At 36.3% G+C, this 22711-nt stretch overlaps 1 protein-coding gene and 1 pseudogene across 1 annotated transcript in view; one reads left to right on the forward strand and one right to left on the reverse strand.

The window, feature by feature from the left end:
* The window catches only part of GREM2 (gremlin 2, DAN family BMP antagonist), a 126371-nt gene that overhangs the window by 74915 nt on the left and 28745 nt on the right, over positions 1–22711 (forward strand). The gene's annotated exons all lie outside the window — the stretch shown is intronic.
* LOC118613415 lies at positions 15472–15589 on the reverse strand (annotated as a pseudogene).

The following is a 22711-nucleotide window of genomic DNA, read 5'->3' on the forward strand; positions in this document are numbered from 1 at the left end:
TCTTAAAGAAATCCCTCCAACAATTACTATTGCTATAATACTGGCTTGGTGTTGATGAATTCCTTTAGCTTATTTTTGTCTGGGAAGCTCGTTATCTGTCCTTTGACTCTATATGATAACTTTGCTGAATAAAGTATTCTTTGTTGTAGATGCTGGGTTTTCAACACTTGGAAAAATTTATGCCAAGCCCTCCTGTCCTGCAAAGTTTCTTTTAAGAAATCGAATGCCAGTCTCATGGGAGCTCCCTTGTAGGTAGCTAATTGCTATTCTCTTGCTGCTTTTAAGAGTCTCTCTTTGTATTTAACCTTTGGCATTTTAAGTATGATGTGTCTTGGTGTGGGCCTCTTTGGGTTCAATTTTTTTGCAACTCTCTGATCTTTCTGGGGTTATATGTCTATTTCCTTCACCATGTGAGGGAAGTTTTCCATCATTATTTCTTCAAATATATATTCAACTTCTTGTTCTCCTTCTTCAGGTAACCCTATAACAGAAATATTATTACCCTTAATTTTGTCCCATAGACTCCTTATATTATTATATTCTTGGCTACTTTTATCTTGCTATTCTGATTGGGTGTCCTTGGCTTCCCCATTCTCCATATCAGTAGTTCGATCCTCTTCTTTATCCACTTTGTTGATTTCCTCTAATATACTCTTCATCTCAGATAATGTATTCTTCATTTTTAACTGGTTCTCTTTTATAATTTCTTTTATAATTGGTTTATCTCTGTTAAAGTTCTCACTTCCCCGAAGTTCATTGAACATCTTTATAACCAGTATTTTAAACTCTGTATCTGTGAGATTGCTGACTCCATTGTTCTGGTTCGCTGTTCTGTTCTCTCATATGATTTCTGCTTCTTTGTCTTCTCATTTTGGCTACCTTTTCATGTTTGTTTCTATGTACTAAGCAAAACTCCTAAGTCTTCCGGTCTTATTAGTGTGGCTTTGTGTAGTAGGTGTCCAGAGGCACAGCCCTGAGAAGGGATTAGCCGCAGGCCAAGTTTTGCCCCAGCTTGTGCCCCTCCAGGGCCTTCTGTTAAGATTCAGAAAGCAATTCACAGATGCTGTGCTTATAGTTGCCTCAAGAGGCCGCACCAGAAACTGTGGTCGGCTGCCACCAGTGTGAATCTTGGCGGTTCTCAGCAAAGGACACAGGACTCCCTGAGAACACAACTGAATGTGACTTTGGTGGAGCCGTGAGTTGAGGGAGGCGGAGTTTCAGGGAATCCTCTGGGCGAAGTGACTGCTGTTATCCACTTTGATGACCTCACGGCTATGGCAGTGCTGTGTTCAGCACCCTGGGAGGGAGAGGGCTCAACAGGGAACAATGGAGAGCTCCAGCCCTTCTGTACAGAGCGAGTCTCATCTAGGTCCTCACTCCAACAATGTCTCTCTATAAGTCCCTGGTGCCAAATCGACACTGGTGTTCAGAGTGAGCAGGTCCATTACCACGAAAATCCGCTCACAGTCGCAGCCCCTTTAAGCAGCTTCTGCCACTGTTGCAGCCTCAGTCTCACTCAGCTGCTGAGGACCGGGCAGCCCCGTGTCCTCGCCCCATCCTACATTCTGCCATTGCAGGGTGCTTTCTTGGTTTTCTCCCTCTTTGTATGACTTGTTCGTCTAGATCCCAGGCAATTTTCCTTGCTGTTTGCTCCTCGTTTCTGTCACAACTTCGAGCTGGTCACCAGAGGGATGAACAGTGAGTGCCTCTATCTTCTATGCCATCTTTCTCAGTCTTTCACGAGATAGTTAATTTCTCTTTCTGTTATTTCACTATTGTTGTATAAATATGCAATCTGAATATTAAATTTATATCCTACTTCTTTACTGAATTCATTTATCAGTTCTAAAAGTGTTTTTGGTGGAGTCTTTAGGGTTCTCTTTATATGGTATCATGTCATTGGCAAATAATGACAGTTTATTTCCAGATCTTAAGGAAAATGCTTTCAGATTTTTCTTCCTTGAGTATGACGTTAGCTGTAGGTTTGTCATATATGACCTTATTATGTTGAGGTATGTTCCTTCTAATCCCAGTTTGCTAAGAGTTTTTATCATAAATAGATGCTAAATATTGCCAAACACTTTTTCTGCATCTATTGATACGATCATATGATTTTTATCTTTCATTATGTTAATGTGGTGTCTCATGTTTATTGATTTGCAGATATTGAACCAACCTTCCATCCCAGAAATATATCCTGCTTGATCATGATGTATTCATGATGTCTGATTTTTAATGTATTGCTGAATTTGGTTTGCTAATATTTTGTTGAGGATTTTGTATTTATGTTCATCATGGATATTGCCCTATAAATTTTTTTGTGTATGTGATGTCTTAGTTGGTTTTTGTAATCAAGGTAATGTTCGTCTCATAGAATGAGCTGGGGAGCCTTTCCTCTTTTTGAAATTTTTGGAATAGTTTGAGAACAATAGATGTTCACCTGTGAAGCCATCTAGTCCAGGATATTTGTTTGTTGGGAGTTTTTTGATTAATGATTTGATTTATTAGTAGTAATCTGTCAGTTCAGATATTTTGTTTCTCTTTAATTCAGTCTGGGAAGATAGTATGTTTCTAGGTGTGTATCCATTTATTTCAGATTGTCTTATTTGTTGGCGTATAATTGCTTATAGTATTTTTCTTTATAATCCTTTGTATTTCTATGGAGTCACTTGTTACTTTTTCATTTCATTATTTGCATTCTCTCTCTTTTATTCTTGATAAGTCTGGTTAAAGGTTTATTATTTTTGTTTATTCAAAGAACCAACTCTTGGATTCATCGATCTTTGTGTTATTTCCTTACACTCTATTTTTTAAAAATTTCACTCTGACTTTGATTTTTTTCCTTCCTTTTACTCCCTTTGGGCTTTGTTTGCTTATTTTCTAGTTCCTTTAGGTGTAAAGGTAGATTGTTTATTTGAGATTTCTCTTGTTTCTTGAGAAAGGCCTATATTGCTATGCATTTCTCTCTTAGGACTGCTTTTGCTTTGTCTCATAAATTTGGGGTCATTATATTTTTACTTTCATTTGTCAAGGTATCTTTTGATTTTTCCATGATCTCATTGTAGCCCATTCATTGTCTAGTAGCATGCTAATTGGCTTCCACATGTTTGTGTATTTTTAACTTTTTTTCTTGTAACTGAATCTAGTTACAGGAAAAAACTGTATCTCATATCTGGTTTCATATAGTTGTGATCAGTGAAGATCCTTGATCTGATTTCAGTCTTCTTAAATTTACCAAAACTTGTCTTGTGACCTAACATGGTCTATCTTGGAAAATGTCTCATGTGTACTTGAGAAGAATGTATATTCTGCACTTTTGGGTGAATTGCTCTAAAAATATCAATTACATCAATCTGGTCTAGTGTATCATTTAAAGCCACTGTTTCCTTGTTGATTTTCTATCTGGAAGATCTGTCTGTTGGTGTCAATGGAGTGTTAAAATCTCCTACCATGACTGTATTACTGTCAAATTCTCCTTTTATGTTTGTCAATATTTGCTTTATATTTGCTACTATGTTAGGTGCATAAATGTTTACTAAAGTTATATCCTCTTGCTGGATCGATTTCTTTATCATTATGTAATGTCTTTGTCTCTTATTATATCCTTTGTTTTAAAGTCCATTTTGTTTGATATAAGTATTGCTACTCTACCTTTTCCCCCTCATTTCCATTTATATGAAATATCTTTTTCCATCCTTTTACTTTCAGCCTGTGTGTTATTTGATCTGAAGTTGTCTCTTATGGATAGATATTCATAGGTCTTGTTTTCTTATGCATGTGGCTACCCTATGTCTTTTGATTGGAGCATTTCCTCTATTTACATTTACACTTAAAGTGATTATTGATAGGTACATAATTTTTGCTATTTCATTATTCATATTTATGGGTTTTTTTTCCTTCCCCTTCTCTTAAAGAGGTTCCATCAATGTTTTGTGTAATACTAGTTTGGTGGTCGTGAATTCCTTTAGCTTTTTTTTTTTTTTTTTTTTTGGCCTGAGAAGCACTTTTTTTCACCTTCAATTTTAATTGATAGCCTTGTTGGGTAGAGTAGTCTTGGTTGTATGTCCTTGCTTTTCATCACTTTGAATATTTCGTACCAATCTCTTTTGGTCTGCAAAGTTTCTGTTGAGAATCAGCTGACATTTTTATGGGTGTACTCTTATAAGTAACTAACTGCCTTTCTCTTGCTCCTTTTAGGATTCTCCCTTTGTCTTTAACCTTTTCCACTTTAATTATGATATGTCTCTTTGTGAGTCTGTTTGGTTTTACCTTGTTTGTATTGCTCTGCACTTCCTGGGCTTGTATGTCTATTTCTTTTGCCAGGTTAGTGAAGTTTTCAGTCATTATTTCCTCAGATAGGTTTTTACTTTCTTGCTTTCTCTCATCTTTTCCTGGTGCTACTATTATGCGAATGTTGTTACACTTGATGTTATTCGAGAGGTCTCTTAAACTATTCTCATTAAGTATGTGTGCGTGTATATATATATATATATATATATATACACGCACACATATATATGTATATTGCTGTTTAGATTGGGTGTTTTCTGCTACTTTATCATCTAAATCACTGATTCGATCCTCTGCTTCATCCTATCTACTGTCAATTTCTTCTCGTGTGTTCTTGGTTTTAGTTTTTGTAGTCTTCATTTCTGACTGATTCTTTTTCATGATTTCTGTGTCCTTTTTTATGCTTACTATTTCTTCGTTGAAGTTTTCACTGAGCTAAACTATTCCTCCCCTAAGTTCATTAAGCATCCTTATAACCAGTGTTTTGAAATCTCTCTGGTATGTCACTTGCCTCCATTTCATTTAGTTTTTTTTTTTTTCCTGGAGTTTTCTCTTGTTCTTTCATTTGGAACATATTTCTTTATTTTCTCATTTTGGCTGCTTCTCTGTGTTCCTATTTATATATTAGGTAGGTCTGCTACGTGTCCCAGTCTTGGCTACGTGGTTTTATGTAATAGGTGTCTTTTGTGGCCCAGTGATGTAGTCTCTTTGATCACCTAAACTGAGTGCTCCAGAAGCAATCCCTATGTGGATTATGTGTGCCTTCCTGCTGTAATTGAACCTTGATTGTTTTGGGCACATTGGTGAGTGGCATTGACTCTCCAGCCGACTGGATGTGAGGGTTGGTCACACCCACAGCGTATGAGCTGTGGTGTGGGGGCTGACCCTCCAGAGTAGGGTTCCCCCAACAGGTTCATGTGCCTGTTAATATCACTCCTTGGGTGTGCCGCTTGTGAGGCTAATCAGGTGGTGCTCTGTTAAGATCTAACTCTAGCTTCCAGGTGTGTTGGTTCTGGAGCCCCTTGGGAGGGACTCCTGTGCAGGTCAATATCGGCTGCTGCCTGTGATCTTCTCAGGGCTACCTGATAGGAGCTACAAAACTATCTGTGTTTTGGTCACTTTCTAAGCTGAACCGAGATCAGCTGTCACCAGTACCCAGCCTGGGGAAGCTCAGCAAAAGAATCTGTCAGAGTTTTTAAGGTAGACTTTAGTGGGGCCAGGCCGGCTCTCTGCTTCTTAAAGGGCCTTTGGCGGTATGCAGGTTGTATGGATCAGGGTCCCAGGGAGTCATCAGGTTGGGGCAAGTGGTGTTTACCAGACTAACGCAAATTCAGATTTGGTAATGTGGGTAGAGGACTCAACAGAAAACCCACTTGCCGGCTGAGTAAGAGGAAGGCTCCACAAAGGGACAATGGTGACTGTCCCTCCAGTTCTTGCCCTGCATCCACACACCTCAGATTTTTCCTGTATGCTTCTGGCATACAATCTAAACTGAGCCTCTTTTAGGCAGCATATAGATGTGACTTGTTTTTCTATCCATTCAGCCACCTACCCTATCTTTTGATTGGAACACTAAGCCATTTTTATTTAAAGTAATTATTAACAGGTATGTGCTTATGCCATTTTGTTAATATTTTTTATTGTTTTTACAGTTCTTCTCTGATCTTCTCATAATCTCTTTCATGTTGGTTTGCCAGTTTTCCTTAGTGTTTTGTTTGGATTCCTTTCTCTTAATTTTTGTGTATTTTTGTAGGTTTTTTGGTTCGTGGTTACCATGAGGTTCAAATCTATTCATCTGTAATCTAAAGCAGTCTATTTTAAACTGATAGATATTTAAATTCAAAAATATTCTAAAAGCAACACATTTCTATGACCCCCTCCACACTTTGTGATTGACATCATACTTTGTATCTTTTTGTGTGTATCACTGACTGTTTATTGTAAAGTTAATCTCACTACTTCTGCCTTTCAACCTTCAAATTAGCTTTGTAAGAGGTAGATTTAAACAAAGGCTCATAATTCGAACAGCCTCAGCATGACTTTTTCTCTGAATTCACCCACACTTCTTGCTTAAGTGTATACTTTTGCTATGATAAACCTTCTGCTTTACTGCAAAAAAAAAAAAAGCGGTTTTACTGTGTTTATTATACATTGCCTTTACCAGTGACATTTTTTCTTCCCTGTATTTTCTTATTTTTGATTATAGTTAATTTTGCTACTTTTGTCTTTCAACCTTCATAATAACTTTTTAAGAAGTTGATTCACTGTGTTCATTATAGATTTCCCTTACCAGTGAAATTTTTTTCTTTTCTGTATTTTCTTATTTCTAATTATGGCCTTTTCTGCATAAAGTAAACCCTTTAACAATTCTTGTTAAGCCAGTTTAATAGTGGTGAACTCCTTTAGTTTTTGCTATCCAGGTAACTATTTTTCCAGTGGGTGTGCACAACAATACCTTGTTGTACCTGCTGGATCATTTTTTCAGGTGGAAGGGCCCTGTGTGCACATGCTATAGTGTCTTACTGTTCCTGGTAGAGCTACCTCCAGGAAAAGAGACTGGAGATGTGCGATAACAGTTCTGTAGGTCAGCCAGAGCACCTGGATAGAGCTCTTGACTGCTATTCAAGGGCAGGGGAGATATAAATAATGGCACACACTGGTTTATCTAGTCCTGGAGAGTTACCTCAGCCCCTGGAGAGCTTTCCTGGTTCTGCAGCCTTCTCTATGTGGTCTCTCTCTTATTTGTTATGCAAAAGCTGTTCAGTTGGCTCTCAGTTGTCTTTCAGAAGGAATTACTCTAAATACAGGTGTATATTTGAGGTGGTTCCAAGTTAGCAAGCTCCACATCCTCCTATGCACCATCTTGGACCTGCCATTACTCAGTCTTTTGAACATTGCTGGACGAAGGCAGCAAATTATGCCATTTTTCTCTACTACTGATTAATTTGTTAGCTCACTTGGGTCCTCATGCCTTTAATTTCTCTCTTAATCATGCTTTAATTTGCCTGTAGAGTCTAACCCTCTATTGGCCTCACTTCTTTTCATACATTCAACTCTCTACCATCTTTACTCCTTGTGTTCTCTGTATGACTCAGAGCCACACCTCTTATGGTCTAAAAGCAGATACCCATAGCTTCCTGAACCTCTCATTCTTTCATTTTATTTGTATGAGAGAAAGGGAGCTTCATCTTCTCTCTCATACAGCTAGTCCCCTTCCTGGTCATCCCAGTCCTATAAATCTCCATAGGCTGTGAAATCTATACTTTCTTATGCTCTGATGCACACGATTTTTGCTGTATCTTTAACCTTTCACTCTCAACTGGTTCTTTACCTTGTAAATCTACTTAGATCTCCTACTAACCGACCCCCCCCCCACACACACACATACATCTTCTTACCTTATTGTGATATATCTCTTTTTATTTTGATTGAGTAATTAACAAGTTATCTTCAGTCTGCATATATTTCTCTCTGTACACTCCCTGTTCTACTTCTTAACAGTTTGTTCTGACTTTGGTTGCTTCCTTGACTGGATCTTTTTTCCTAGTGAATACCAATGGCTCCTTAAATACCAAATCCAAAAGTTTTTCTTTCAGTCATTATTTTCTTAGATTACTCTATGTCTTCTAAAATTCCTTTCCTTGTTTAGTTTATATGATCCCATTTGAATCTAGTTCTTGGTTTACCTTTCAAGTTTTCATTAAAATGAAAGTCTTTAGCATCACTGTTCCTCCTTATTCTTCTTTGAACATTCATTTTTTACAACCCTTTTGCTTTTTCTATTTCTCATGGCTTAAAAAGGCAACTTTCCCAAATTTTCATTCTTGAATTCACTCTTTATCTTTGTCAATTAGATACTTCTTACTAAAATACTACAATTACTTCAAATGCTCAATATTTTAAACCAGAGTCATGTATGTTTTGCCAAAACCAGTTTATTCTTTATATATATGTTATCGGAAACACTATGTTTCCATCAACTGAAGCCTAAACATTTTGAATCTTGTACAAAAATAATACAATATAGACCAGAGTGTAGGAGCTTTAAGAGAGCTACATGCAGTGTTCTAAAAAATATGAATAAGAAATTAAATTTGAGCAATTATATAAGATTTGGAAGTTTCAGAAGAAAATCTTAGATATCTTATAAGAATGAGGGGCCAAAATTCTACTTCTATGCCTTATACAGAAGCATAAACAAAAATACATATATAATCTCTTCCCTTAAAAAAAATTAGTACTAATGAATCATGTCGAGCCTTTCTTTACAATGATTTGGCATGCTTACCTTCCTTTCTCCTTCTGCTGTCAAATAACTTTTATTATTTTCTCATCCATTTACTCACTTAATAACTGGTTAATCAGCATTTACTATGCTGGCGCCTGACTTCTTCTTGGTGGTTTTTTTATATAATAAGTAGACAATTAGAATTTTCTCCCAAAGATCTTTCTGTCCCCCGAAATTTCCTTTAAGTGCCATATTAATCCTTCATAAACACCTCTTCATACACATCACTGCTCTGCTAAAAAGCTTTTTGTTTATCAAGATAGAATCTAAATTCCTTTGTGTGACACTTGAGGTTCTTAAAAGACTGAATGGCCCACTTCCACCCTTATCATCTCCTCCATGCACCTTTCTAACCTTCTTTCACTCTTTTACATAAAAATAATCCTATCCTCTTCCATCTACCCCTTGTTTTGTAACCAGGCTTTGTGTATTTCACCTTCCAAAGCATTCCTTCACACTTCTCCCAAGATCTTTCATCCTTGCACCCCTTTAAATCCTTTTTTTCCTTTTAAGGCCAGGCCAATTTCCATATCTCTCATTAAGCAGATTACAGGGACTGCAGTCTTCAGTGTATTTTCTCCTGTCTGAATTTTTGTGGCACTAAACATTTATTTTGTGCTTTCCACCAGCAATTTCCACAAGATATCCTATATTGTTATATATTTTCACACACGTATTTTCTCTTCCTAACCATATTATAAGCCCGTGAAAGACAAGATACTTCTTTGTGTTAGCAACATTTAAGATGGTACTTAAAAACATTAGGTAGACAAGGCAGGTGTTAACAACTACTTCTTTTTATCAAATCAAAATTTTATTTACTCTTTCATTTCCCAAAATACAATGGACAGTGCCAATATATTACATTATGTTTTTAAAATATCTATGGTAAGGATATACACCTTTGAAACACAGATACAAGTAGCAGCATTTTCAAACTTCTCTGTAGTCTCTATCTCTACTGAATTTAGTGAATTATGTGTAAAACTCTATGGTGTGTACTGTAGGACTGGTGAGATAAATATGATAGTCTTCTCCTAGATGAGCTATAATCTTGTGAAGACATGTACACATGCTGCTACCCTCTAGAGCTGGCAATGAGTGGTCTCGTGAGACATACACACAATGGGCAATGCAAATGATTAAGTGATAAATTCTACTTAGAGAAATTGACGGCCTCTGCAGAGAGATCAAGGAGAAAATTAACAGTTGTTAATGAATTAGTTCTCTTTTAAACATTTATTGAGTCTTAAATAGTAATTAATTGATAATTTTCCTTGGTTCATTAAACAACTTTGTCAATGTTTTGTTTTGTTTTATGCAAAACAGTCATGTTCTGAATTCACTAAATTTTGGTAATTATAATATTCCATCTTATTTTACCTATGAAATGAGTTGGTATAGGTGATGTTAGTTTTGAACTTTGGGAATTATATAATTTTTTATAGGCTGAAGGAATAGGAAGAGCCAGAGATTGCTGATAATTTAGCTCTTTACAACACATACATGAATCATACCTAACATAACATTGGTGATATAGACAGGAAAAAGGAATAGAGTAGTAACATTCGGGATGCTAAAAACACATTTTTAAACACCAAAAATCACAAAATAAAGTGAAAGAGATGTGTCAATGTGGTTTAGACAGATTTGGAAATGGTTAACAATGCAAGAATGAAATCATTTTTCTTATAATAATAGAAACCGCAGAACACTGATTGAAGAGTTTTCAAGTCATCACTGGAGCATTTTGAATATATAAACCCCTTTTAGTTCTGTTTGTGTTCCCGTAGAAAAGCATTTAATGTTTTTTAAAATTATAATAATCTTAATTATATGTGATTATAATAATCTTAATTATATGTGATATTTCTCTTAAGATAACATTTCAGAAATAGTGCTAGGCTTATATATCAATCCCTCTTAAAATACAGTTACATGGTTATTCCTATGAAAGATCACTGCCAAGGTAGGTTAATATTGTTAGAAACTACCTTTGATAACTTATTTTGTGTTTATGTCTAATATTTTTTTTCTAAAAGGTACACTTTGTCCCTAAAACTGACATGATTATTTGTGATAATTGCTAGATGAATTTTCCATCATGTTTCACAACATGCTTTCTCTGCTTACTCTCCTGATCTGTAGAGCCATCTGAAGGTGAAGTAAGCCCGGCCCAGCCATAGATATTCACAGTCTGATGGTGTAGGTAAAATTATAGACAAGTAATCATAATATAATTGTCCATAAAATGTTTTTGAACCTCAGGAAGAAAAGCAGGCTAAGACATTTTAGGCTTCACAGAGAAATTGATGTTTTATTGGGATCTTGAGAATATGTAAGAAGGAAAAGAAGAGACTTCACAAAGAAAGTGAATTTGGGGTGGAATCTTGTAGAATTTGTAAGAGTGGAGGGAGCTCTTTCTTCCTCAAAGATATAAATAATTTGGCAAGAATCTTCAATTTATTAGACTGCTTAGATAGATGATTAATAGATAAATATAGATAGATGATAGATAGATAGATAGATGTTAGATAGAGATAAAAATTTATGAAGCATAAAAATTATGATGTCTTGTCCCATATCAGGAGCATAAGCAAAGTTTTATGGCAGGTTAACTTGTTTATGATCTTCTTATGCCGAAGCGTCAGAGGACTCCAATTCTGACAAACTAGAGTGAAAAAATCCAAAGTTATTCATCATTATATGAAAAAAATGCATTAGCTCCTGAGAAATTAAAATGCTGAATTGCTATAGAGTGGAGAGAGATATCCCTGAATTCTACCCTTTGGTAGCACTCCACCCTCCAGTAGTGACAACCAAAAATGACTCCAAATATTGACAAATGTCCTGTGGGAGAAAAAGTCATGCCTGGCTAAAAACCACTGATCTAATTAATGCACAATTTCCTCTCCCAGAAAGGGGGCCCAAAGTAGCAACTTGGAGAAATAAATGATGAAGACAGTGGCAGCACTGCTTGCTTCCATGGGTACATCTCAGGCCAGATTATTTGCACTCAATCTAGGACCAGCGACACAAAACACACTCTGGACCCTTTGTGACATCTCTCTCAATGACTCTCTCAGATTTAGAAACATAAACTCAAGTCATTTTCTTCTCCTGCTGGAAAGAATACAGCATCAGTTCTTCAATTCACCTCCAGTTTGAGGATTTGTCAGTATGTTTATTCTAGAAAAATATCCTTATCGTGCACAATTTGTAAAGAGGTGGGGAGGTGGGTGGAGAAAGGCTTCAAATTTTTGGCCTATTGAGAATTAGTCTGACCAAACTCAAAAGTAAGTCCGTTAAGGAAATCATAGTGGAGACAAAAGACAACAGTAAAGTAAAACCCATCATCATATGCTAGGAAACTATTAGGTCTTTGAACTTGGCAAGTAGGAGAAAAAATGAAATGAGACTGAACAGAGAAGTAGAAAGTGAGTTAACCAGCAGGGCCTTGAGAATTTGGCTGAAGAGAATGTCCCACAAGAATAGAGCTTCTAGGGCTCCTGGCCAGGACTGATGTTCCTGAGGCCTTGGCTCCTTGGCAATCAAAGTGCAGTTTCAGCCCAGGAGGGGCAGCCTTGCCTTGTGGTCTCTCAACTTACTGGGGCAATTTCTGCACCCCTTCGAGTTTCCTTTCCCTATCCTCAAGGACATACATCTGGAAAAATCCACATTCATTTTCATCCTAAGCTTTTAAGTATGGTGAAAATACGACCTGCTGATATTCATATTTGTGTCCAAGGAACGTTTTCAAAACAACTTATGGCCAAGATATTCAAATTCTCTTGGTGTTCACTATAAGCATGAGCCAAAGAGCAGTTAAGGAACTCCACACAAGCCTATTTTATTTCAATCTGAAAAGATAAACTATGAAGATACCATAAAAGCAGAAGGACAAAACCAAAGAATTCTCACTCTTGCTGGTAATGTAGGAAATAAACTGACTAGTGCCATTTGCTTCTTTATTAACAATCTTAAGAAGGACTTTTCCTCTTTGGATTTGTATATTGTTTAGTGTGTTCTCTGCTGTGAGTGGTAGCGATGTAACTCCTACGAAAACACAGACGCTCAAATTAATTTTATACCAGCATGTGCTTGAGGAAACAGCCCATTGAAGGGAAAATCTTCTGGTTCTGTTTGTTTGTTTTCTTGGTTCTATTCGTGTTTTTCTCTCCTCTTCACTTGGCAGGAATTGAAGGACTAACGATGCCCCTCTGTCCACCCCCTCTTTAGAAAAGGAGCTCTTCAGTGCAATAAGTTAGTCTAGACAAAGAAAATTAATGTAATTTGTAGAAAGCTTGCAAATGTACTGTGTAGGAGGCCCTGTCATTATAGACCCTTGCCCAGGCTCCTGTGGTTTGGTGTGTGTACAGAATGATAGTTCTGGGTTTCCTCTCTGTAGAGAGGAATAAAATAATGCTGAGTTTCAATTAGAGACATAACAGCAATTTAGTCAGGGGTGTAGAACAGGATAGCTGACAACTATGCCAAGCTAATGTCATAAGACATGAAATCTCAGCACATAGAAGGGATCCTGAGGCATTTGAGTTGCCACAGCCCTCATACTCAATAAGACACCCAAGACTGCAATTAGAATGCAGACAGAACAAATATTTACATTTTAAGAAAATAAAACAGGAGGAATCAACAACAGAATGAATCAAAAACCACAAGATCTCAGATGTGGGTAAGCAAAGTGTCCCTGTCAGTGTGAAGCAGGAAGCCAGAATCAGTTTCCAGGATCTGCAATTCAGAGATCTAGATTACTGGAAAATGTAAAATAACACTGCAGTTTAAAAACTCCACTTCATTCATGTTACACAGAGTTTAACATGACAAGTCAATTGCCCTTTTCCTCCTTCCACCCTCTAAAGCCCCCTATCAGCTCCAAATCATTTCTTCGCCACATGCATATGAGTTATGAGTTCCAGGGAGTCTGAATTCATCAAGAGGCTCTTCCAAAGTCCTAGAAGTGCTCACGCATCTTTTTAAACCATGTACTAGTTCATAAATTCATTTTGTTAAACAAAAACAAAAACCTCTGTTCTGAATTATCAGAGAATGTGGTAAGATCTAAAAATAGAGAAAATTAGGGTCTTGGGTGGGGGTCCAGGAAAGAAGAGAGATGTTTACTTTCTCTCTCCTCTAGAAGTAGTAGATAGATATGTTTCTCTTTTTTTCTAAGTAATTTTATATGGTTTACTCATGCAAGCTCAGAGAATGGATCTGGAGAAGGAGGAAAAATATCCTGGCTGGTCAGGCACATATTAAAGAGGCTTGTCACAGATAGGAAGATCCGAAGTCAGCTTATGTAACTGGAATGAGGCACTTAGACTTGACCAATTTGGCATCAAGCAGGCTGTTATAAGAAATCCAGAAAGGGTGGTAAATAAGGATAGAATGACTGGGGCCTGGCTAGTGGGGAAAAGCAGCTCTGCACATGGCTTGGCTTTAACGTGGCAAATGATGCTAACTTTCCCCGTCCAAATGTCTCTAATTCTGAAATTCTATAAGCATGAGATGGTGTCTCAGCCCCCTTTTGATCTACATCAACTCATAATGGATGTCTGCCATGCGCTTGGCATTGGTACTTGGGAAAATGACTTTGCTGCCAATTATCTGATGCTGTTATTTCATTTCTAAAATGCAATATCTAAAAATTGTTCATTTGAGAGATGTTTCAAAGCATTTTTAGCCAGTGTGCCAAGTTTCAGATTGATTTTGGGAGAGCTTCATATACATAGTATTTCTCTCAATTTAACATTTTTTAAATAAGTAATACTGAATACATGCTATCTATCAAACTTTATTCTAAAATATTTTTACTGTCCTTAATATAAATGTGGCAGGGCTTGGGAGTGGGAGTGGCAGATTCAATGATTTCTGTAAACCTTTCCCAGGTTACTAAAGCTAAAGAAGCTACCAAATCTTAGTTCTACTTAAACAGGTTAACATCGTTAGGGGGGTAATCAATCAAAAAAGAGCTAAGAAGAAGCATTCTCGAGAAGATAAAATGTCTGAGTCAAGACAGAGCTACAGACCGTAGCAACTGGGGCACACTCAACCTGAACTCTTGAACTTTAGATTATTTTATATGTAATAAGAGTAACTAAATTTAAGGTCAGTGTGGCCAAGAATTTTACTTTCTAGACAATTCTACTTCAACATATCCCTCTCTCTACTTATTGAATTAATTTTGAATTCTGTTGTTTCAAACATATGATATCTATTGAGGTTTAATGTTTCTTTAGTTTAATAAAACAGAACTCAGTCTTTTTATTGGGATGGCAGAGTCTGTCAATCATTTTGGTGTTCAATATCTGAAGCAAAGTTTTATATAGGACATTATGGAAGTTATTGCGTAAATCATGAGTTTTCTACAAGATTTATATTATTGTTTTCCATGTTTATAATAGAGTAGTACATCCTCACTTTTTATAGAGGTTACTGAACTCTGTACTTTCTTCGGCCATTAGCTCCCTTTTCCCTTTCCTACAGTGCTGTTTCCTGCTTTCACCATGCTTCTTAAGCTCTTATCCTTTTATCATATCTGTGTTGTCTCAGCAGACAGCTTCAGAGAACAGGAAAGTGACTAGGCATAAATTGCCTCATCCTTAACTTTATCTCCCTTTGCAACTCATAATTCTTTTCTCCTTATTTTCTATCTCAGAGAATGAAATATCTAATCTTGTCCAGCATTCTCTTTCTCTCCTCAATTTTCACACACCCCATATTTTTGTTCTCAATTTCAAATATATTCAAATAGCTTCCATTTTACTTACTTACTTACTTACTTACTTACTTACTTTTAGGCGAGGCAACCATTGGTTGACCTCATAGATTGCAAGGACCTTATCAGCTTACAATCCCTTATTTTTTATTTTTTATGCCTACAGTACCTGGTCTTCCTAGGTGGTCTCCCATCCAAGTACTAACCAGGCTCGACTCTGCTTAGCTTCTGAGATCAGACGGGATCGGGCTTGTTCAGGGTGTAAGGCCATAGACAAATAGCTTCTATTTTAAATTTAATGTTTAAAAAAGGTCAACAAAATAAAGGAGGAAGAAATGAAGGAGGGAGCGTAGGAGGCTGGTTATAATTTCTAAAGCCTATTGTAACTCCTGGGGAAAAAAAATCTGTATTTGTTTTTTCCCTGACAGCATAATTCAAACTGCTTTAACTAAGGTATCTAATTTGTTAGGAATTGATTAGTCATTTCAATCTTATCTTCTCTAACATGTAGCATTATATTTTGTTCAACACTCAAATTCTTGGTACTTCTGCCTTTCTTGGATTCTAGATGCTCTTCCTTCTAAATTTCTCTGTCTCCTTTGAAGAAATTTTATCCTCTGCTCATCCCCAAATCAGTTTTCTCCAAGGTTCAATGTTTCCCTCTTTTAAACCCATTACTCCTGGGAGATCTTTTTCTCATGCACATAATAACTACAGATGGCTTCCAGATCTAGGCCCAGCTGGAACTTTCTTTTAAATTCCGAATCCATATTTTCAACATATAATACTCTTTTATCCTAGAAAAAACTACCACAACCCCTACTGTATTGAGAATGTTGAATCACACAAACACAAGCATCAATTTCTCACCCCTCTTCATACCAATGTACATCCTTACACATTTTTTCTAGGGTCAAAGGCAAATTAACTATTAGCCAATTCGAGGTCAGCTCATCCACCTGTGTACTTGACCACATGCCCCTTCCTTCCAATTTCATTATAAACTTTGCTCCAGGATTCATTATATTCTCTTACTCATATGATTTAAACCTCATGCTTTCTGTTAATGTTCCCTCCTCGACTTAAAAAAAAAAAATGTAAGTACATATATATCATTAAAGTAAATAAATGGATAAGTAATAAGTTATCTCCGTTGGAGCTGTTTTCATTTTAATCACCCTAATTGAGGTCTGACTTTTTGTTTTCCCTTCTTAATCGATTTTCCTGTAAGAATAACCTGTACTATGTTGCCAGTTTCTCACATGTTTTTTAACCTTCAGCCTCTTGCAATTTGGGCAGCTATGACACCTGCCGTGGAGAAATTGCTTTGACAAAGATCATTCATATCCAAACTCAGAGAACTCATTTGAGTACTTATCTTACTCCTCCTGGCCACAGCTGACACTGTAGATCACTCCTTACTTCTTGATATTTTCTTTCTCTTGATTTCCATGAAAGCCTTGGCTGAGCTTTGCTTTCTTTTTATCCTAAGTTTCCTGTACAAATGCTTTTTTCCCCCATATTTGTCCTTTAAACATTGATGTCCCAAGGATGTCATTCGTGGCCCTTTGTTTTTAAATTTTTTTTATGTAATCTCTCTTTTTTATAATCTTCTTGATAAACTCGGAGAAGTGTTGTGGTTAAAAAACAAAAGCAAACAAACAGAAAACTGGTTTTAAAGACTTAGACAAACTTGAATTTGAATCTCAGCTCTTAAACTTACTTTTACTAACAACATAACCCAGGAAAAATCACATAATCTATTAGTTATTACCTAGATAAAGGAAAATGTTCATATCTAGATGGTTATAGGGTATTAATGGAGAAAATGTATCCATTAATATAAATATACATTACTTAATGCTTGAACATCATAAGTGCTTAAAACTATAGTTTAATTAATAGTATTGCTGTTGTAATTATTTTTAACTAATGCCTATAGTCATGGACTCTAAAATCTGTTATCTTCAGCCTGGCCCTCTCCTCTAGAGTTCAGATTCATATCGTAGCTACAGGAAGTCTCTACTCTGATATACCTCAAAAACGTAACTAGAGAAGTAGATGCATCATTGTTCTCTTCATCTCTTTCTCAGTTGATAGCTGCATATCTGGTTTCACCAAGTTTCCCATACCCAAAGGTTCTGCCTTTCTACACATTTTCTTTCCACCCATATGCCAATGCCCTGTTCAGGCTTACATTTTCTCTCACTTGGGTGATTGTCATGGGTTTCTAACTGTTCTCCTTAATTTTAATTTTCCCCATTCCAGTTCATCTTTCAAACTGCTGCTGCTCCCTGAACTGAAAAAGTGCTTTTCTCAGTTCTCAAAGAAAAACCAGTCCATAGCTCCTCATAATTTACATACAACCCAAGCTCTTGAACAAAGCATATGTGGCTTTCTCCATGACCCAGTCCCTGCCTTCTCGTTTTCATTTCCGTGAGGACTGATTACTTTATTCTCCTCACACACCACCTCTTTACTCATGCTGTCCCCTTGCTTGAGATGCCTCACTCTACTCTTCCCGAGTTTCCCACATCTCTACATTCTCAAACATCCTGCTCACATTGCCCCCGCTTCCCGCACTCAGTAGCTCAAAGTTGAGCTAACTGCAGCTTCTCGTAGTTTTTGAACTAACCCATGTATAACTATTTTGGTGCATTTTCCACCTAATTCCATTTATCTGTTTATAAATCTGTCTTCCCAACAAATATATGCCACTGAAGGGTAGCACCATGTCTTATTTGGCATAAAGTAGTAGCATTTATCTATCTGAATGAAACTTCTGAGTCAACTCAAGAATGACATGCTCTAGACTGAACTGAGGATTTTCAAATATCTTTCCCTATAGAGGTTCTTAAGAACAGAGGCAGTTACCATCTGCCTTGTCATCCAAGACAGAAACTCTGAAGGCAGAGCTAATGCTATCTTCTTCTCTCTCATCTCCAATATCAACCACCAAAATTTCTTCTGTCTGCCCATCTACCCCCCAAATATCTCTCAGATCCACTTGCTTCTCTATCTCTCAGTAGTCAACTAGAGGGTCAAACATGGGGCTGCATACATTACGATAGGTTCTAATCTCTTATGCCTAGAAGAGGGCCACCTACACTCCCTGTCTTAGTTGCACCTCCTCATCGCTTCTAAAGGGACTTTCCTATTACATAAGTATGTTGTGTTTAAAATTCTAAAGGGACTATCTCATGCTTTTAGGATAGAATTCCATACCTTTAGTATGATATGCCAAGGTCTTCCCAATTACAGAGTTTTCCAGATTCATCTCCAAGTATTTATCATGCACCTTGTCCTTCATTTATGGAAACCTATTATGTTCTCACAAAATGCAATACCTTCACAAACCCCCGATCTCAACTATTCTTTTTGGAATGTCTTTCCCTTTCCCAGCCTTTTCAACTAGCTCATTTCCACTAGTTCTCAAAGTAGCAAATCAGATATTTCTTATTGTTCTCTGAGGAACTGACTTTTATTTTTCTGATCTCTACTCCCAGGTTTCCTTTCTCCATGTATCATGTCTCATATATCTTTTAATGCTTACTTTATTGTATTGTATTGTATTTCTTGCCCAAGTCCTTAATAAAACGGTGGGTTCTTTCTGGTAGGCTCTATGTCATAGTCATCTTTGTATTGTAATATCAATCATTGTGCCTACCAATCATTGCACTTAATTATTGCTGGTTGAATAAGTGTATAAATGAAGGAATACAAATAAAATTCAGAAAAGTTAAACAACTTGAAAAGTATGGGGGAACCAGTGTACACTTCAAAGAAGAATGCTAGAGGCAGTAAACTGCATTGGTTCTGAGCATGACTTTGGAGGATAAAGAACCTGAATCGAATTCTACTAGTTATCTGGCTATACACTCATTATCTATATTTAGATAAGTACTTAACTTCTCTAAGTATTTCTTAATTATCTGTAAAATGGTAAGGGTGTGAATGATGATGTGATGATAATGATTACCTGCAGTGGTTCGTGCAAGGATCAATTAATGTAACTTATATAATATGGTTTTAACAGTACTTGACATAAGATTGGCCCTCAGTAAATACCACTTATTATTTTCACTACCTTGTGGCTGGCAGACTGCTTTAAATTGTACTTTTTAATTGATTAGTCTTTTAATTAAAAATTATTTTAAGAATAAATATCAATTGTATAACTGGTTATTTTTGGAAAGTTGCCATTAAGTTCAAGCCTAATAAATGTATAGGGATGGAAGAGATGATAAAGATCATTTAGTTCAAAACCCTCACTTTTTATATATTGGGAAATAGTGATCTAAAAAGATTAAGATTTAGGTCATAGAGTTTTTTAGAAGTTAGATATTGAAGATCCAGGACTAAAACCAAAGTCTCTTTTGATGCTTATTATTTCCAGTTGCATGCATTGATGAAATCCACATAACTATTTAGATTTTAAGAAGACTGAGAGCACTTAGAGACACTTGAGTCCCTGTAAGGAGAAAGAAAATGCCAAATTGGTGAAGTGGCCTTGTCACATAACCAGACACTAACTATACTATTTTGTGTCTTTATTTCTTTTGTTTGGGAGGTTTTTCTTTTCCCAAGAAAGGAAAAAGAATGCTGTGGAAAATTATGAAATACTATTACATATAAATCTGATTAAAATTACAACTGTAAACACTGGCATGCAGCTCTGATCATGTTTAATTTCACCATTTTGCCTAGCTTAAGCTATATTGCCTTTTCCCTATTAAGTTATCTTCCAGAAAAATCAAATTTTTAATTATATTACCAATTTGTTTGAGGTACTCCAGCAGGGTAAGGTAAAGAAAGATACTCTCCATAAATAGAGGTGAAGACAGCTGAGAGAACATGAAAGAAAAATATCAGTTTATGCCAGAAAGGGAAAAAATTGCTATGTCTGTGAGAATATTTCTTCCTCAAACGGGAATCCAAAAAGAAGCTTCTAAGTGAGTCTTTCTTGGTTAAGGGAGTTTCCCAATTTCATGAGTCTCTTGGTAATAAGTTCAATTATCCCAGTTATTTGTCACCAAATCTGATTGAAGGCTTAATAGAATAAAATAAAGCCCTTAATAACACAGGCTCCTAGATGTCTGTCTTCATTTCAAAGTTTATGACATTGTCTGTTTTTGCTCTGGTATTTCTTTAAAACAGCAAAAAGTTAGCTCTAGAATGCATTGTGTTTTTCCATTTTGTTCATTTGTTCACAGGCATCTAATTGCTAGACAAAATGAATGATTCTCTCAAACTGTGAAGCTCCATTTTTGTTGTCTATATTTGAAAATAAATACAACAGAAAGAACAGCATTTGACTTGAAGTCTTTTATACATAACTACTGTAGAAAGAATCTCTGGGCTTTTTGGTAGTAGCTGCTCTTTATAGAGCTTATTACTGCACTGCCTTATGTAGCATTGATCTTTTCATTTTTTAAAAGAGTGATCTCATTTGGTATTACTCCACATCAGAGTCATTAGTGGTGATATTGTTTAAAACTATGTGTAACATTCCCCTTGAATTGTATTTTTTTTTTATGCATTACAATTTCAAGATACCTTTTTTTCATGGAGGCCACATGTGATTCTTTTGATCCTTACATTCATAAAGGAAGCATATATTTTAGAAAGGAATGTTGAGAGCTAGGTATGTAGGAAGTATCTGGAGAATACCATGGTTTTCATGTTAACATAAGATTATCAGAAAATTTAGAGCAAGAAAGAGCCTTAGAAATCATCTTGTCTAGAAAGTCCCAAAGTATATCCCTTGTTTGTAACATCAGTTCAGTGAGATACTCTTCTCCAAAGTTCATTATCTGAGAAGTTAGGAAATCTTGCATACTATAACTGCCTTTTAGAAACTCACATATCACATTAGTCATATTTAAGTCTTCCAGAAAAGGAGGCTCTACAATTATGTTAACCCTGCTTGTTGTAATTGACTTGGTCATAGAACTCTATTATTCCATGGAACTACAATTCAGAAATTCGTGTTTTAGGAAACATTGAGCTTCTCTCTTTTTCTTGAGTAACTTGGAGTTCAATGAGGTTGTCCAGTAGCCAATTATTATCTAAAATGAGAACCTTGGAACTGAAACATAAATGAGCATGTAGGGATAATCTGTGCCCTAAGACCACCTTGTCAAAGTCCATGGGTAGCAAATGTAAGGGCTGGTTCTGTATTTACTTTTAACAATTGTTTTTGCCATTCCAATAGTGTCAGTGTCTTAGAGGGTGTGCAAATAAACTGGGGAAAGACAAGCCAAGGAGGGATTAATAACACATTGACATCACTTAGGAAATGCATCACCAAAGCACCTACTCTGAGAACTTAGGGGAATTTGTAGAACTAACATAGAACTCATTCTACTACCATTTTTCTATTTATTAAATACATATTTGTAGGACTTTCTGATGATCCTGGAATTTAGCAATAAGCGGAGTTTTGTGCAGATTTATTTATGTTTTTCTGTTTGATTTTCTATTCATCTGATATATTCATTTACTAATCATTTTTGTAGAATAGATAAGTCAAGTAGATATTTACACTAGCTTTCTGTAGAGTAGAAGCCCACATATGTTAGTCTGCTGGAAAGTGATTTCATGATGAGATGGTTCTTTAGCCAGGGCCATGAGAACAGTATTATGGGAAAAATCTGCTATTTTGTTAAATGAGCTGTCACTTTTCTATGTTGATTCTGGTCTGAATTTCCATGACTTGTCATTTTCTAAATTCTTTGATGTAAATATTCAATTATCAGCTTAACAAACTTTGTAAGAAAAAAACATAGTCATAAGCAATTTTTAAAAAGAGAAGTCTATCCAGAGGTTCAAATGAGTCAACCAAGAAAGCACAAGGTAGATTACTACGACATTACTGGAACACAACTTTGTAAGGACCCATCTGTCAACTTACCCCCACCTCACCAGAAAGTCCTACAGAAAAAATTTCTCACAAACACACTTGCACACCTACTGAACTAAAGCTTAAAGTTTCATGTCGTCATCAGAAGTGGTCAAGTAATAAAGGAAACTGAATCCAAACAATTTTGATCCTGTTTCACCTTAGCGTAACTTTGGCTGCTAAACATAAGTATTCATCAAACAAAGTTGCTCCCTTGGAGAAAACCCCAAGAGCTCTTTCACTGGGATATGGAAGACAGAGATGGGAAATAATTCAGATTAAATGATTCTCCTTCAGGCAGTTTTGACAAAGCCTGATGCTAAAGCCAAAGCTCGACTTGGATATAAAGGCTAAAAAGGCATAAAACCCAAGCAGACAGGCTATTTATCATTTCCTTGCTGAGGGCCTGGTTGGTGTTGGAACTGAGGGACCAGAACTCAGAGGACAGGCATACAGGGGGTCACTGAGACACTTTTTAAACCCAGACTTGACTCAG

The sequence above is a fragment of the Rousettus aegyptiacus genome, unplaced genomic scaffold (genome assembly GCF_014176215.1).
Source record: "Rousettus aegyptiacus isolate mRouAeg1 unplaced genomic scaffold, mRouAeg1.p scaffold_m13_p_18, whole genome shotgun sequence".
Taxonomy (NCBI): Eukaryota; Metazoa; Chordata; class Mammalia; order Chiroptera; family Pteropodidae; genus Rousettus; species Rousettus aegyptiacus.